This window comes from Hemitrygon akajei, chromosome 4 (genome assembly GCF_048418815.1).
Source record: "Hemitrygon akajei chromosome 4, sHemAka1.3, whole genome shotgun sequence".
In the NCBI taxonomy this organism is placed as follows: Eukaryota; Metazoa; Chordata; class Chondrichthyes; order Myliobatiformes; family Dasyatidae; genus Hemitrygon; species Hemitrygon akajei.
Genome location: NC_133127.1, coordinates 179,129,233 through 179,146,737, shown reverse-complemented (window position 1 = coordinate 179,146,737; position 17,505 = coordinate 179,129,233). Strand labels below are relative to the sequence as shown.

The window sequence follows — 17,505 nt, the reverse complement described above, 5'->3', positions numbered from 1 at the left end:
AGAAAAATCTACATTAGTGTGGGTTACTTTTAAAGGTATCAGAGCACCCCAAAGCTAAGAGGAAATATTAGAAGTATTTTTCACAATTAGCAATATTCATAACAAATATTTATACTAAAAAGAACTTGCAACCAATAATGCAACTTTCTTGAAATGCAGTCATCGTTCAAAAATGGGAATCACAGCAGCAGACTACTGATAGCAAAATAGCATTCATAATGTTTTTTTAAAAAATAAACAGTATTGTCTAAGGGTTAATTATTGGTGGAACAGCCACCAGGGTGCATCAGTCTTCAAAATAAAATTGTGGGAACCTCGAAGTCCATCTGAGAGATCCATCGGGACCTCATTTCAATGTTTCATCTCAAGAATCACAATTTATACTGTTGAACATTCTTTCAATGCAAAAGTCAAACAATATTATCCCTTCATATGCAGAATAAGATGCAAATTAATGGCCTTTTTAAATAAGAAATCTATTATGGAAATTTTACCTTAATAAAAATGAATCTATATAATTGGAGTATCATGCATATGTATATGTCCTTGCACTTCAATGTACTGATACAAGTCAAGGGTTTGTACTTTGAATATTATTTTCAAAGTGTATTTTATATTTCAAACGGAAAACAGAGGGAAACTTCACCCATTATTAAATTGGCTAGAGACAGCTTCAAGTTCCTGGGCATCAACATCTCAGTAGATCTATTCTAGGCCCAACACATTGAAGCAATCATTAGCAAGCACCCAAGCAGCTGTACTTCATTAGGAGTTTGAAGAGATTTGGTCTGTAACCAAAGTCTTCAGTAAGTTGAAGAGCATTCTGACTGGTATGGGGGTTCCAATGTGCAGGACTGGGAAAAATAAAGCTTCAGAGGGCTAGAGACTCCACCAACTCTATCATGGGCACTAGTCACCCCATCATTGAGGACATCTTCAAAAGGCAATGCTTCTAGAAGGCGGCATCCATAAATAAGGACCCTCACCATCCAAATAATGGCTTGTTCTCATTACCCAACATACCCAACATTTTAGGATAATAAAACTGATTCTGAATCTGATTCTGATATAAACGCAACCAGGAATTTGACCAAAGAAATTTTCAGGTTCAATGTGCTTTGCCGAATTTCATAGAACCACGGAACCGTGGAATTGATCACTGCAGGTGCAGGCCATTCAGCCCACCATGCCCATGTCAATCACTTGACTGATCTGTACTAGTCCCCATGATCTGCATTTCAGCAGTGGCCAATAGCAGACTTGGATTTTGTTATCTTGAGCTTGGAAGAAAATAGAAATTAAGTTTCCACTACTCTTTTTAGTTTTCCTTTGTGACTCGTGTGCTGATGTACATTGAAAGCAGGGACACACATTTGACAATCTACCCCAAACCCTTCTCCATTTGCCAGTAGATTCCCCTCAAACACACACGTTCTTACATGGACCTATGTCATTCCAACATAATACAGGGCCAGGTTTTTGGTGCTCTCCATGTCATGGCAATCTTGGAACTATAGTGACCCAGGAAAGAGACCAAAATCATCATCTTCATGAAATACCACCAATAAATTCACGTCCATAGATCACTCAAAGTTGACGTGCAAGTTGATAGGGTAGTTTGTTGGCCTTCATTGGTCAAGGTATTGAGTTGTAGAGCCGTGTAGTAATATTTTTTCTCTGCACCATTGTTGATTGACCCATTGACATTTTCTAGCATTTTCTGTTTTGCTATCTGGTTTTCAATATCTGCAGTAGTTTATTTTTGAAATATATTTATTGTGTTTAGTACAGATAAGTGAAATGATTAGAAAATATTTCATATCCTGTTAAACTAAGTCAATGGCAAAGTACATATATATTATGATATACTACCTTAAGGTTCATTTTCTTGCAGACATTTACAGGAAATTAAAGAAATACAATCAAATGTATGAAAAATTATATATAAACAAAGACTGACAAACAATGTGCAAACGAAGACAAATAGTGCAAAAAGGTGCTAAAATAAAGAAAATCTTTACAGTGGAATTCTATATTTACATTGGATGAACTTCATTCCTGTGTGAAGTTTGACATTTTCTAAGTTGTTAGACTGTAGCTCTATTTCATTTGTAATTCTGATTTCAAAGTTCAAAGTACATCTATTATCAGAGGATGGATATGTCTCCAAATACTACCCCGAGATTCATTTTCTTGAAGGCATTCACAGTAGGAGAAAGACATACAATAGAATCAATGAAAAAGATTGACAAACAAAACCAATATGCAAAAGACAAACAGTGCAAATGCAAAATAAAACAAAGAATAATAAATAAATAAATAGATAGATAGATAAATAATGCTGAGTTGTAAGTTGAAGAGTCCTTGAAAGTAAGTCCATAGATTATGTTCTGTGATCAGTTCAGTGCTGTAGTGAGTGAAGTTGTCCATCCTGGATCAGGAGCCTGATGGATGAAGGGTAATAACTGTTCCTAACCTGGTGGCTATTTGTACCTCTTTCCAAATGGCAGCAGTGAGAACAGAGCATGACCTGGACGGTTGGGCTCCTGGATAATGGATGCTGCTTTCTTGTGGCAATCCTTTTTGCAAGATGTGCTCAATGATGGGATAGGCTATTTCTGTGATAAACTGGGCTGTATCCGACACTTTTTGTAGTCTTTTCCATTTTTGGACATATTTCCATTGTGTTCCCATACTAGGCTGTGATGCAACCAGTCGAATACTTTTCATTGTGCTTCTATAGACTTGTAACTGATGACAGGCCTATTGAAAGTATTTAGTGGGTGAACTAACTCACTGTACAGAACTAGATGGATTTCGTATATAGCATTGTAAAGGAGGAACATTACTGTACGAGAGTGTAGGAACTGAGTTTTTTACAGTTGTCAGAAATCTTTAAATGTGACTGAAACAATTATTATGGTACATATGATATGGATTATTCAGCTATTTGAGAGCAATTTAAATCCGCATATGCATGTAATGGATAACCTTTCGAATCTGATGTTTTGTCTTCCATGAACAACAAAAAGCATGATAAATCAAACCAGCCAAAAATCTGCCTCATGGAGTTTTGAATTTGATTAACTATGTCAACAAGGATTTCTCCTCAGCTTGAATAATTAAGTATTCACAAACACCCATCCTCATGAATTGAATTAGTTCACTCAAGTACTACTACGTGAAAAAAAAGTCAATTGCAGAATGTTTAACTTCTCCATCAAATTATTTTACCTCTGCAGCCATCTGAAATTTGAGAAAGTTTTGATATAAACTAACAATGGAATAAATAATTTTCTACAACATCTGTCTGAGATCGGGAACATTCTTATCAGTGCACATGGACTCGACGAGGTGAGCTCTGTTAAACTCAGTACCTGCTGGAGTAAATTAAACCCAACTCATCTACAGGCATTTGAATCACAATTGCTTTGAAGTCACTTTATTACCAGATGACAAATGACACCAAAATATTAATGAAATAAATGCTGTTTTCATATTTTTTATTATTATTTAGACCATAAGACATAGGAGCAGAATTAGGTCATTCGGTTTATTGAGTCTGCTCTGCCATTTGATCACGAATGATTTATCATTTCTCTCAACCCAATTCTTCTGCCTTCTCCCCACAATATTTGATGCCCTTCCTAATCAAGAACTTATCAACCTCCACGTTAAATATACCCAATGACTTGGCTTCCTCAGCCATCTGCAGCAATGAATTCCACATATTCCCCACTTTCTGGCTAAAGAAATTCTTCTAATCTGTTCTAAGGTGATGTCCTTCTATCCTGAGGCTGTACCCTCTGATCCTTGACTCCTCCACTATCGGAAACATTCTCTTCCTGTCTAGGCCTCTCAATATTCAGTAACTTTCAACGTGATCCCCCTCATTCTTCTAAACTCCAGTTGGTACAGGCACAGAGCGATCAAATGCTCATCATACATTAACACTTGCATTCCTGGGGTTGTTATTATGAACCTCTTCTGGACCCTTTCCATGATAGCATATCTGTTCATAGAAAAGGGGCCCAAAACTGCTCACAACAGTTCAAATATGGTCTGACCAAAACCTTATCAAGTCAACAACTAAATGGCTCCCTCAATGGCCCTGCACATTTAATCAAGATATTAGACATTGACATGGACAAATAGGATAGATGGATAGATAGATAGAGAGATAGAGTTGACATAGATAGGCTTTTTCCATTGAGAGTAGGGGAGATTCAAACAAGAGGACATGAGTTGAGAGTTAGGGGGCAAAAGTTTAAGGGTAACACGAGGGGGAATTTCTTTACTCAGAGAGTGGTAGCTGTGTGGAACGAGCTTCCAGTAGAAGTGGTAGAGGCAGGTTTGGTATTGTCATTTAAAGTAAAATTGGATAGGTATATGGACAGGAAAGGAATGGAGGGTTATGGGCTCAGTGCAGGTAGGTGGGACTAGGTGAGAGTAAGCATTCGGCACAGACTAGAAGGGCCAAGATGGCCTGTTTCCGTGCTGTAATTGTTATATGGTTATATGGTTATAGGGTAATAAATGATGAATTCATTATGTGAGATGGGAGGTAGGCTTAGGGTTATTAGAAATGATCTCACATATCTGGCTCAGGGAGAGAATAGCACAGTCAAAATTTATATGAGAAAGGGAGAGAGAGATAAAGAAGGAATTAACTAATACACATGTAAATTCTCACCTAGCTTCAGAACAATCCATGAAGTTTCAAAATCAATTAATTACCTAGAAAACTAGAATCTTACAGTGCCAGAGACCAGGTTCAATCCTGACAATGGACACTGATGTCCATGGCATAAAATAGGTTGGGAACTCCCGCTCTAGAAGGATGGAAGTAAGAAAGTATATGGATTTCAGATCAAGAAATAAATGATCACCATTGCAATGAACACTAAAGTTCACTGAATGGAATGCCATATCAGCTTTACTCTTAAAAAAAACCAAACTAGTCCCTTAAACTGTCCCCCTCCTGATCAAAGGATCAGGGTTTCTCGCAAAGAGATTGGAACATCATGATAGAAAGATGAAAGAGCTTTGTAAAAACATGGAATTTGCATGTTCTCCCTGTGACTGCATGCATTCCCTCCCTCTGTTCTGGTTTCCACGCACATCATAAAAGTATGTAGGAGACTGAGGGGTGACCTTATGGAGGTGTAGTATATCATGTTTGTTAGTTTGTTATATTTTGTGTTGTATGATGTGAATGATCATGGCCTTTTCATGACCATGACATTCTTTTCTATAGATGTTGTTTGCCATCACCTTATTCTGGACAGTGCCTGTACAAGATGGGTGACCCTCAGCCTGGCGTCAGTTGTCGCATAACCAGGTCTTGTAATATGTACCAGCTGCTCAGATGACCATCCACCACCTGCTCCCATGACTTCACAACAGGGAAGGAGTGCTTTATATTCCTTTGCCAGAGACACATCTCCAATGCACCACCCTAGTATATCATGAGGGGCATAAATAGGGTGGATATATCCTGGGAAAGGGTTGATGAGAGAACAAGGAAAATAGAGAAAAGGGATTAATGTTGGATTAGTATAAGGCTGATGGTCACTGTGGATTCAGTGGGCTGAATGAATGGCCAGTTTCTGTGCTGTATCTCTTCATGAATCTGAGTGCAACCTCTCAAATGTCAGGAAACATAGTAAACTATTAGTTACTGCGGTGTCTTATAAAATGTAAGAGATGAATGAACAACAGAACTGATTTAGAAAAATGGGTCAGCAGAAGAGATGGAAGACAATTTATACTTCACTAACACAGAAGATTGAAAAGAAAATATCTGAATGAAGATTGGCTCCACTCAAATAATTGATGTAGATCATACCAGGACCTGATAGCATTCCACAATCGCTAACTTAGTTTGGAAATATATTGCTATTCTTTCATCTCCAACCCGAAACCCCTAACCCTATGTATTATGGGAGAACTTCAGTGGAATGTAGTCAGCACCATCCCTCAAGGATGGCTGAGAATGGACAATAAACAACTGTAAAATTCATTCCAGAAATAAATCAAAACAAATCCTGCAAGTCCATGCTTCCAACAAGAATGGAAGGATATGGAAAAGCATGGTGTCAGGACTGTGCCCTAGTATCAGGCCATCTCTTTGAAAAAAGGAAAGCTATTGACAATAAAATAACAACTAAACTCTATGTGTTCACTACACATCCTCCAAGAGGACCACAACCTTATCATCGGGTTTGGAGGCATGCATGCCTCAATGACCCAGAGAGTTATCTTGGCTGGATTCAGGGCCTTGTGCTTTGGTTCCTTGTAGGGTCACCATGCCAAACAGGCCAAAGAGTAGAGGCCAGACTAAGGGTAATCCACCATTCCTCCAGGTTCAGGGGTTCAGCTCAGGGCCTTACAACCCAGATTGGTCAAAAAATTATTGTTACAGAAACAGCAATGAAGAATCCTTCTATACAGAGATGAAGGACCTTCATTGTCAGTGGCATAATGGGCAATAAGTAATACACTGCTCATGTATTTAATGCCAACACAAACTAATTTGCAAGGCTGAAGACTCTATCTCAGTGGTTTCCAATCTAGGGTCCACAGACCCATTAGTTAATGGCAGGGGTCCATGGCATAAAACAGGTTGGGAACCCCTGCTCTAGGAGGACGGAAGTAAGAAAGTATATGGATTTGAGATCAAGAAGTAAATGATCATCATTGCTATGAACACTAAAATTTACTGCATGGAGTGCCACATCAGCATTGCTCTAAACAACAAACCAGCCCCTTAAACTGTTTCCTCTAGATCAAAGGATCAGGGTTTCTCACAATGAGATTGGAATATCAAGGTGGAAAGATGAAAGCTTTGTGAGTAGCAGTAGGTTACCTACAATTTAGCCAAGTAACTTGCAACCGTTTTGATCAGAGAAGCTAACTTTTTATGACTGTCGACTCTTCCTCTCATGATTTAATACAGAGATGATTTATTTTAGGGATATAGCACGGAGCAGACCCTTCCAGGCTAACAAGCCACACCACCCAGCAACCCAGCTATTTAAGCATAGCCTAATCACAAGACTATTTAAAATGACCAATTACCCTACTGACGTCACATCTTTGGACAGTGGTATGAAACTGGAGTACCTGGAGGAAACCCCCTGGGTCGTGAGGAGAATGATTGTTCAGTGGTTTGCCATTGCCTTCTTCTGGGCTGTGTCTTTTATTAGATGGGTGACCCGCCCCCCCCCCCCAACCAGCCATTATCAATACTCTTCAGAGATTGTTTTCCTAGTGTCAGTAGTCACATAACCAGGACTTCTGATATGTGACTACTGACACCAGTTCCCATGACTTCACAGCAGGTGCTAAACCTTGCTCAAGGAGGGAAGGAAGAACTTTGATCACATTTGCTAGAAACGTATCTCTAATCCACCACCCTAGTGCATCATGAGGGGCATAACTAGGGTGAATACATCCTGGGAAGGGGTTGATGAGAGAATAGGGTAAATACAGAAAAGCGATTAACACTGGATTAGGCTGATGGTTATCGAGGATTCACTGGGCTGAGTGGCCAGTTTCTGTGTTACATTTCATCATAACTCTCTGAGTGCAACCTCTCATATGTCAGGAAACACAGCAAACAATTAGCAGCTGCAATCGTGCAGACAGACAATGCCCAGTTGATCTAGAATTCTGACACGCCGAGTTATGGTAGTGTCAAACTAATTGGTGCAATCCTTTTTCCATGGAGGTGATGTCCTAATTGAATTTTACCTTTTTATTTTGCCATGCTTCTACAGTTTAACTCCAGTTTCCAGTGAGATGTGTAATTTGTTCTAATGACTAGGTGAAAAAATTCAACATAAAATGGCCCTCGGTAGTCTTTATTTCATTGCCAGCGGTTCTGATAGGATTTCTTCATAAAAGCATCTTTTGAAAATAACTAACTTTTTATGTGCATTAATTATATTTTATACTAAATGACTATGTCACTTCTGTCAATTTCCCTTTGAACAGTTTGTTCAGTCATTTTTTAGTCAAGTCCGACTCTTGGTGACTTCATAGACCACAGGGTTCATAGGGTCTTCATGGCAAGATCCGGAAGAAGATCATCATCATCATCAGGCGCCATGTTCAGATCGAGCTTTGACTGCCATGGCCCATACACTCCTGTTTCGGGTCAAGTGGATCAATTCATTGGTATTCATTTCCATTTCTCTGGCTGCTGTCTCCATCATCATTTGTCTTTGCCTTCCTTGTGCTTTCTTCCCTTCAATCTTTCCCACAATTACTGTGCATTCTAACTCCACTTCCCTAATCACATGTCCAATGAAGTTATGTTGTCTTTTCATGATCTCATACATTATTTCTCTTCTTGTGCTTGCTCTGTCCATGACATCCTGGTTAGATATTCATTTCATCCATGATATTCTTTGCATCCTCCTCAAAAACCACATTGCTGCTGCTTCAATTCATTTAGCCAGGCCTTTCTTAAGTGCAGTTATTGCTGCTGTCCAGGTTGAGGTCTGGCTGGGTTTGAACTCACGACTACCTGCCTTGAATTCCAGGGCTGATGCCACTACACCACCAGCCAGCCCTTTGAACAGTTCACCAACTCAATTTAAGAATTAATGCTAATGCAAAATGTTTGCTATCAATGGCTAGCATCCAGACTGGCAAGATAACATTACTTCAGAAGTTAGCTCTTAATGTTTATGAATAGGTTGTCTATTGATCCTTATAAACTAGTTTTGTTTGTCATATGTACATCAAAACATACAATAAAATGCGTTATTTTGTATCTTCCCCTCTGCTATCCAATTTCTAAATGGACATTGAATCTTTGGACACCACCTCACTTTTAAAAAAAATATACAGTATTTTTGTTTTTGCACATTTTAAAAAATCTATTCAATATATGTAATTGATTTACTTGTCTGTCTATTATTATTATTATTACTATTATTATTTTTCTCTCTGCTAGATTATGTATTGCATCAAACTGCTGCTGCTAAGTTTACAAATTTCACGTCACGTGCCAGTGATAATAAACCTATTTCTGATTCAATGACCAATGTAATACTAGGATTGTGCTGGACAGCCAGCCCACAAATGTCGCCGTGCTTCCGGTGACAACGTTGCATGCTCACATCCAACAAATCCCAAATGTATATCTTTGGAATGTGGGAGGAAACCAGAGCCCCTGGAAGAAATCCACGTGTTACAAACTCCTTTACATACAACGATAGGAACTGAACTCTGATAAGTGATTGCTAGTACCGTTATGTAATTGCACTAACTACTATGCTACCATGCCATCCGTTTACAGCAGTGGGATTTAAATGAAGGAGAAATTAGAGTATTTCATGGAGCACTTCAATCATAGGAAGTCATGGGGAAGTACTCTAATACCTGAAGCAAGTTAGTTACGGCTGTCAGAGGCCAGTCATGAAAAACCCCTCGGTCAAGGAATCATCCTTAAATAAACAATTTTCATATACTTGATCCATAGTCATAAGGTCATATCAGCTCCCTAATGACTCAACAGTAAACTGATCCAAAGAAATCCACTCGGCTGACACTTGTACCAATCAGAGTCTAAAGACTGATTGGCAGTCGATACAACTCTGGTGCCAGTGAAATGGGATTGGGGACCGGAGAGTGGTGTGAAGGTGAGTGGTGGAGCAAAGGGACGTACATACATGGATCAAGCATGGTCCTTCTTTAGCAGTCCCCCAGGATCATGGGTGTCTCACTTCCACCTGGGTTTTGTGGATTTTACGACATAGAATACGTTTTGAAGTGGCAAATAAGGGCAAGTAGAAACTACTAGTTATTCCCCAATGGGATAACTGGGTGGCTGACAAATTGGTAGGTGGCTTGTGAGGTGATCCACACCTTCAGAATCTTACACAAGCTTTGGTTGCTTCCGAATCAAGGCCTCGAAGTTCCCAGTACTATCCTGAATGCCCTCTTTGGCTTTCAGCAGCCAAAGACAAAGAATTCTCAAGAATCAGTGTGGATGTCACAACTCTGTAAGTGGGCTTTCATCACTTTCTTCAATCTTTTCCTCTGTCTATCTACTAATCTCTTCTGTCACCCAGCTTTGAATAGGTTGTCTCTTTCAGGTATCTCGCATTGGGTATCTGAACAATCTGGCCTGTGCTCATGGGCAACTAAGTCCATCTAGGGATGTTGCCCCAGGAAAGGACACTAACCTTGTTTTCCTTGTCTTTCCAGTGAACATGGAGAATTGTACGAAGAGAATATTGACGTGCTGTTGATTATTTTCTGCAGCACCATCAGGTACCCTTTGTAGGTTGCTTAACCCATAGAATACTGCAAAATTTCACCAAAATGACTAGACTGATAGAGCATTCCTAGACTGATAGGATCAGGAGTACTGTGGGAACATAGATAACTTTAACCTCCAAGCTCCCTCCAGTCATATACCATTTAAGATAAACATTTTCCTTCATTATGAGTGATGAATATAACATTAATAATGAAATTCACCATGGCTTTAAATGCACCATCGCAGCCTTTGGCCAAATGAAGAAAAGGGCATTTGAAGATCAAGACCTCAGGCTTGGTACAGTTGTTATCCCTGTCCTACATGCTCCGGAGACCAGAAGTATTTACAGTTGTCTCAAGATGAGAAAATATCAATAATGTAGTCTCCATAAAATCCTCAAACTTCACTGGAAGGACAAATGAACTAACGTCAGTGTTCTCGCCCAGGTCAACATCCCCAGTATTGCGGCCATAGGGCAAGCCGTATTGCTCACACACCCAGACACCTGAAAAAGACACTCGAAGCTCTGATGTGAGAGGGGAAGGATGCAAAGGTTTCTAGAAGAAGTGCAAAATTACCACTGACTCTTGGGAACATCTTGGCCCCAACTATTTGCTATAAAGAAAGAACATTCAGGATAGTGTTGAGAACCTTGAGGTTAATACAAAAACGTACAAAAAGCAGTGGATTAAGTCACAATTTACTTTTTGGTCTGCACCATCAGGAAACTCACTGTGTTTCCCACATTTGAACTTATTAGTACCCTTAGGACCAGTAAATCAGAATGGAAGTAAGATAACTGCAGTGCAACAGATAGTAGAAGATGAGGAGGAGGAAGGCAAGGAAGAAGGTTCAATAGTTCAGTAGCTACATTTAATATCAGACAACGTATACAATATAAGCCTGAAATTCGGACTCTCCGCAGACATGCTCAAAGCGGAAGAGAAAAAGTACCCAAAGAATGAATGACAGAGAAAAGGCAAAGCATACTGTAATTGAATTATTAGCTGGAGAAGAAAGTAGGTAGAACTATGTCTAAAGTAAGGAATGTCAAGCTAATCCTGATATACAGCTCCAGTGCTAAAGCGGAGATGAAGGCGGATCCCTATAGACCATAATTAGAAGAGCAACTTAACATTACATTGAGCACTGGACTGGAGTAACAAAAAAAAAAGAGCTGGTTCAAGATTTTGATGAAGGTTTTCAGGACCCAAAGTATCAGTGGAAGTGGTTGAAGTCAGGGGGAGTGGAAATGAATGAAAATCAGCTGCTGAAGTTCAGTAATTAATGGAGATCTCAATGCATTGCACCGTTTCTATGGACACTGCATTTCCAAGTAACTCAAATCATTAGAGCAATTAGTTTTACAGTAGTTACTAGACTTCATGATTGTAAAATACTATGCAAAACATTGAGACATTTTAATATGATACAATATAAATGCAAGTATTTCATTCTTTTTCATCTCCTGTTTGCCTCCATAGTCACATTATCAATATACCGAGTGACAGATGAATTCTTTTTACATGCCCATCTTTAGATATGCCATAATTAACATTCTTAATCACTTGATTCATTACACATTGATCCATTTCCTGTTATATTAAATTGATAAAAATATAGCAGACCGTTTGACTGAATTAGAAATGATAGAATTCATTCCCTTATAAACATTTCCTCTAATTCCATATGCAGAAGTTGGTCCCATTTCAGTTTGTTCATTTTCCTTTTCTTCAACCACCTGTTATTCTGATTGGAAATGTTGGCGTGCATTTGATATCAGTTGCTAAATCTGATTGACTATTTTTCAACCTTGGAACTCTCAGAATCAGGGTGCAACTCAAACTACCTGCGTCTCAATATCACCAAGACCAAGCTTTACAATTCAACCGCCAGGAGTAAAATATGTTAAAGTGCCGGGGTTAGGACTCAATGTATTTAAGTAAACTACTTAAGAACTTTTTAAAAGCTATTATTAATGCTTTTTGAGAGGGTGATTTTAGATGCATATCATATTTTTACTGAGTTAAGTATTGTATGTAATTAGTTTTGCTACAATAAGTGTATGGGGCATTGGAAAAAATGTTGAATTTCCCCATGGGGATGAATAAAGTATCTATCTATCTATCTATCTAACATCACTGACATATGTCATGAAATTTGTTGTTTCATGACAGCAGTACAGTACAATATATTAACAAGCTATAAATTACAGCAAGAAATATATATTTTAAAAAATAAATTAGTGCAGAAAGTAAGCAAAAATTGTGTTCATGGGTTTATTGTATTTTCAGAAATGTGGTGGCAGAGAGGAAGAAGCTGTTCCTTGAGCACATGTCCTCCTCTATATAAAGATGGTTTCCTCTTCTCTAAGTATATAATATTTTATATCAGTGTCCATAAGATTTACATCTTTCAGCCATGGAACATACTGTTTCTACCTAATTTATTCTATCCAACTTAATTGTAACTGTCTTTATCAACATTATAAATTCATGAAAATGGCTCCAGTCATTCCTTGTAATACCTTGTATTCCATTCATTATCATGCCACTCCATTACAAGTAAAACATGAAGACCATCAAGAGGGTGCAAAAGAAGCTATCCAGGATGCTGTTTAGCTTAGAGGTTAAATAAATTGTTTCAATGAATTGTTTTCTCTAGAGAGGCAGAGACTGAGCAGAGATCTGATAGAAGTTTATATGATTATGAGAACCATAGAGTAGACCATCAGTATCTTCCTCTCAGAGTCAAAATGGCTAATACTGTAGGGCATGGATTGAAGGTGGTGGTGGGGGCAAGCATATTCAAAGGAAATATACTGGGTAGGCTCTTTTTTTTAAAACCACACAGTGAGTGATGTACTGCCAGGGGTTGAAGTGTGGCCAGATATGATAAAAGTGTTTAAGTGACATTTCAATAGGAACAAAGTACAGGAGCCCCCAGGACCCACACTACCAGGTTCAGGAACAGTTATTACTCCTAATCCATCAGGCTTTTGAATCAGATGGATAACTTTACTCGCCCCATCACGGAATTGCTCCCACAACCTACGGACCCACTTTCAATGACTCTTCATCTCATATCTTGATATTTATCACCTATCTATCTATTTATTTATTAGTAGTATTATTTCTTTTTGCATTTGCATATTTTGGTCTTTTTTGCACATTGGTTGCTTGTCCATCCTGTTGCATGCAATACTCAGTTTAGTAGTGTTCTAATAATAATTGAATTAGTTTAGCACAACATCATGGGCCAAAGGGTCTGTGGCTCTGCTGCACTCTTCTATGTTCTGTGTTAACTCAGTTCATATAGGAGCAAAATAACATGCATTGTACACTCAAGTTATCAGTGAATCCTTATGTTCAATCCAATAGTGCACATAGGTTCACTAATTTCCTTCAAACTATGGTCTTTATAAGCAAGCTGTCTATGTAAAGGTTTTTATATTATACTCGTCCATAAAACTACATTGTACTGTAGCCTGTTTTGTATGTCTGTTTGTCCTGCAATTGTTTCTTTTGATGCCTTCTAAACGTGAACTCTCAAATCTCTCTACTTTCCACATTACCCAACACAGCATTATTCAAAATAAAAGCAGTACTTCAACTTTGTTGGCTGAATTGTGTAATTTACTGAGAGTGAATAGGATTGTCACTCATTTGTCATTCCACTTTGTCATTAATATCCCCGTAGATTATTTTCCTCTTTGTAATTATTGGCAGTGTCTAGTGCATCTTTAAAGTTGCAAAATACTCCCTGTCACTCTTCATGTGAAAAAAGGATGATGAAGCAACCTCAGAGCAAACCACCAGAGATAACTAAACCATTTCTAAGCATTACAAAAATGCACCTTATATTCTATTTCCTTGTTTTCTTCCTCTTAACATTTGTCGTCAATTTTGTGAATCTTTCTGGAACTGCATGTTCTTCCCTACTGCCATATCAATATGTTGTCAAAGGCTTTCTGAAATGAATGCATATCATATCCAGTGCTCTATCTGCACCTCATGTATCCATCACCATTCCACTCCACATGGTTGGTGTAAAGAACAGGGAATTTGTCTCCACAAGTTCATCCTTTTAACACATTGCAGTTCTAATTTGTTTTGCATGCCCTTTGAGCGTGTACTACTTTTTTTCCTGTTATTTGTTCATATTGATGTTACTTATGTCTTATGTACTTGCACTGTACTGATGCCACAAAACAACTAGTACAAGGCAGTGATAGTAAACATCATTCTGCCATGTAGATGTTGCTGGCAATAGCAGCACTTAGTATGCATTCACAATTGCTTCCTGAATTCCTACTTACCTCTTCTCTTCTCCTCACCTGCCATCACCTCTTCCTGTTGCTCTTCATCCTTCCCTTTCCCTCACAGTCCAATCCCCTCCCAGATCAGATACTTTCTTTTTCAGCCCTTTACCTTTTCCACCTGTCACCGTCCAGCTTCTCACATCATTCCCTCTCTCCCATGCACCTGTCTTGACCTTTCACCTTCTACCCTACCCTCCCCCCACCTTCTTGTTCTGGCTTCTGCACCCACCCCCCCACCCCCAGCACCCCTTCCTTTACAGTTCAGATGAATGGTCTTGGCCTGAAACGTAGACTGTTTATCCCTTTCCATAAATGCATCCTGACCTGCTGAGTTCCTCCAGCATTTTGTGTGTGTAGTATGGGTGGGCCAGAGGTCACATACAGGCCATTTGGAAACTACGGCAAATTTTCTTCCCTGTACATCAGTGATCCTGGTAGATTTTATGAAAGTCCAGTAGCTTGTGAACAACATTACATATCCTTTCCTCTTACACCAAATACAATTATTATTTGAATAGAAATTTCCAAGCTGTAATGGTAACATTCAAACTGATGTTGCCAGATCTATATTCCAGTCCTCTGTATGCTAATCCAATAATTAATGCTTCCCTAATGCAGCTAAGATTTTAGAACTCTCCTCCTGCATTAACTTATTCCAAACAATTTAGGCTAAGGCATGATTGAATACATAATCCCAGTCTTTTGAATACTGTGTGACACAAGTGTGGGTTGGGAGGTTAATTGTCTTCTGTAGATTCCCCCAGTATGTTGGTTGGTGATACATTCTGGGGTGGTTTGAAGGCAATGTGGGAAGAACAAAACAGGATTAGTTGAGAAACAAGTCACTGCAGATGCTGGAAACCAGAGTAAACAAAAAGAATGAACTACTGTAGGAACTCATCCGGTCAGATAGCATCTTTGGAAGGAAATGGAAATGGACAGTCGATGTTTCAGGTTGAGACCCTCCATCTGGATTAGCATACATAAATGTGCAATAGTTGTTGAGTTCCTCTGGTATTTTGAGTGTGTTATTCTGGATTTCCAGCACCTGCAGAATCCCTTGTGTTTAAGGTGTTTCAATTGTAGGTTTTATTCCAATTCCAACCCATTATCACTTATCTTGGTGTTCAAATATTTTTTCATAGCTAATGTGAAAAAAGTCTGCCAAGCAAGTAAGCTACTATAAAATTATAATAAATGTTGGACAAAAAGGACTTGACAGGTTGAAGAACCTTTCACGTTATTGTTTCCAGCCTGCAACTACTTACAAAAGCAAAAGGGAGGATTGAACTCAAGTATGAATGAATCACTAAGCTCAACAAATGACAGCAGATGACATTTTATACTGTATACATTTTGACAAAAAATAATCTTGCTTTATAACTTATTTGCTCATGCATAGATCGCTCCACCATCTCACAGTCTATTGCTGAGCTTACATTGATAAATATACTTTATTGCTAGCTTCAAGATCCTACTGTTACCTTTCAATTAGATGGATGAATTTTCTTTTTTTGATTACAGGTAAGAATCGTACTTCTTTGACTGTTTTATGAACATTCATCAGGGAACCCGTTCACCGCAACTGTCTTCTGTCCACTTTATTTAAATGGATGACAGCACTTTTGGATGCATTTTAGCTACATTCTGTGCCTGTAAGTATTTTTTAAAATCTGTATGCATTGAGCTTGTACAGATTTGGTAAATCTGGGAGTATCTTTGCTGACAGGTGTTTGATATTGCAGTTATCTAAATAATGGACTTTATGATCTGTAAAATTGCAAAAACTGATAGTTGAAGTGTTTGATTAATGTACTCAGCTGAATACTCACTCCTCAATCATTGTATTATCAAACTACATGACATTTGGGATTCAATGTGTGAGTAATTCTTTATTGGAATTGTACTTTAAAGATTAAATAAAACAAAGCAGTTCTATAAATCAGAGTTTATCTGCCAGTATATTGGATCTGCCTAAAATTTGACTCTGGAGGGAGAGAAATGAGAAGAGAACAAGTAGTTCTGTATATTTTGCAACCTTAATCACCCAATTGCACTCTTTGTTTGAATATTGTAAGGAGGACAGCCAGTTTTACTATCTGCATTAGAATTTTTATTTGCTATTTTTGGCATTGGGCAAGTTTGCAGTAACTTTGAAATTGGCTTTAAGGTGCAACTGGAAGATGGAAAATATTAAATAGACTATAGAGCAGTACAGCACAGTACAGGCCTTTTGACCCATGATGTTGTGCCAACCCTCTAAATTATTCCAAGATCAAACTAATCCTTCCCTCCCACATAGCCCTCCATTTTTCTATCATCCATGTGCTTATCTAAGAATCTCTTAAAAGTCCCTAATGAAACTGCCTTTACCATCACCCGGGTAGCATATTTCATCAATCTACCATTTTCAATGTTAAAATAACACCTACCCCTGACATCTCCTAACATTTTCCTTGAAACATCTTAAAGTTATGCCCTCATGTAAAAGCCATTTATGTCCTGGGAAAACATCTCTAGCTCTAGGTCCTGATCAAGAGTCTTAGAGCAAATCATCAGCTCTTCCTTCTCTCTATAGATGCTGCCTGACCCATTGAGTTCCTCCAGAATGTTGTGCGTGTGTGTGTTGCTCTAACTGCCCACTCTGTCTATGCCTCTTATTATCTTGTGCACCTCTAACAAGTCACCTCTCATCCTCTTTCTCTGTAAAGGAATTTGTTTTCACTGCATTTTATACCTTATCATTTTCCTTTTGAAATTGGCATCAAGTCATGCACCACAACGACAAACTCCGAAGTATTTTCATCAGAAGATATGATATTAGTGGGATGGAGAGGATACAGGTTACAAATTACATGATAATACTCACTTCCAATGTCTGGACGAAGTTTCTTGTCATATTCCTTCA

At 38.5% G+C, this 17,505-nt stretch overlaps 1 protein-coding gene across 1 annotated transcript in view; it reads right to left on the bottom strand.

Annotated features, from left to right (window-relative positions):
• gabrg3 (gamma-aminobutyric acid type A receptor subunit gamma3) overlaps positions 1 to 17,483 on the bottom strand; it is a 729,033-nt gene extending 711,550 nt beyond the window's left edge. Inside the window, exon 1 of the mRNA XM_073044115.1 lies at positions 17,467 to 17,483. The gene's annotated coding sequence lies outside the window, so the exon portion shown is untranslated. The remainder of the gene's footprint in view (positions 1 to 17,466) is intronic.
• Between the last annotated feature and the right edge of the window lie 22 nt (positions 17,484 to 17,505).